General features: G+C 53.2%; 1 protein-coding gene across 3 annotated transcripts in view; it reads left to right on the top strand.

Moving 5' to 3' along the window:
- The window catches only part of CUL7 (cullin 7), a 16,435-nt gene that overhangs the window by 6,595 nt on the left and 8,863 nt on the right, over window positions 1-977 (top strand). The window lies entirely within an intron of this gene.

Below are 977 nucleotides of genomic sequence, written 5' to 3'. Positions count from 1 at the left end.
GCTGTCCCCCTGGGTAGAGTGCCGTGGCATTACAGCTCACAGCAACCTCCAACTCCTGGGCTCAAGCGAGTCTCCTGCCTTCGCCTCCCAAGTAGCTAGGACCACAGGCGCCTGCCACAACGCCCGGCTATTTTTTGGTTGCAGCTGTCATTGTTGTTTTGGCGGGTCCGGGCTGGGGATTTGAACCCGCCACCTTAGGTGTATGTGGCTGGCGCCTTAGCCGGTTGAGCTATAGGTGCCGAGCCAGTACAGTGGTTTCTGAAGTGGACTCACTGAGTGCCCCACACACAAATCTAGTCCCTCTCAGTCCTCCCCTCATCCAAGTGTCTGTGCTTGGTGTATGAAAATCCTAAAATGCAGCCCCATAACTGGTTCTTTTTCTTTTTCTTTTTTTTTTTAGACAGAGTCTCACTTTGTCACCTTCAGTAGAGTGCTGTGGCATTATAGTTCATAGCAACCTCCAACTCCAGGGCTTAAGCAATTCTCTTGCCTCAGTCTCCCGACTAGCTGGGACTACAGGCACCCACCACAACACCCGGCTATGTTTAGAGATGAGACCTCGCTCTGGCTCAGGCTGGTCACAAACCAGTGAGCTCAGGCAATCCACCCTCCTCATCCTCCCAAATCCTGGATTACAGGCATGAGCCACTGCACCTGGCCTTTTTTTTTTGAGACAGAGTCTCATTTTGTCACCCCTGGTAGAGTGCCCTGGTGTCATTGCTGGCCACAACACCCAACTATTTTTAAAGATGGGGGTCTCAGCTCAGCGCCTGTGGCTCAGGTGGCTAAGGTGCCAGCCACATACACCTAAAGTGGCGGGTTCGAATCCAGCCCAGGCCCGCCAAACAACAATGATGGCTGCAACCAAAAAAAATAGCCGGGCGTTGTGGTGGGCGCCTGTGGTCCTAGTTATTTGGGAGGTGGAGACAGGAGACTCTCTTGAGCCTAGGAGTTGGAGGTTGCTGTGAGCTGCGATG

This window comes from Otolemur garnettii, unplaced genomic scaffold (assembly GCF_000181295.1).
Source record: "Otolemur garnettii isolate 467f Iridium unplaced genomic scaffold, OtoGar3 scaffold00031, whole genome shotgun sequence".
NCBI lineage: Eukaryota > Metazoa > Chordata > Mammalia > Primates > Galagidae > Otolemur > Otolemur garnettii.
This window is presented reverse-complemented; position numbering and strand designations above follow the sequence as displayed.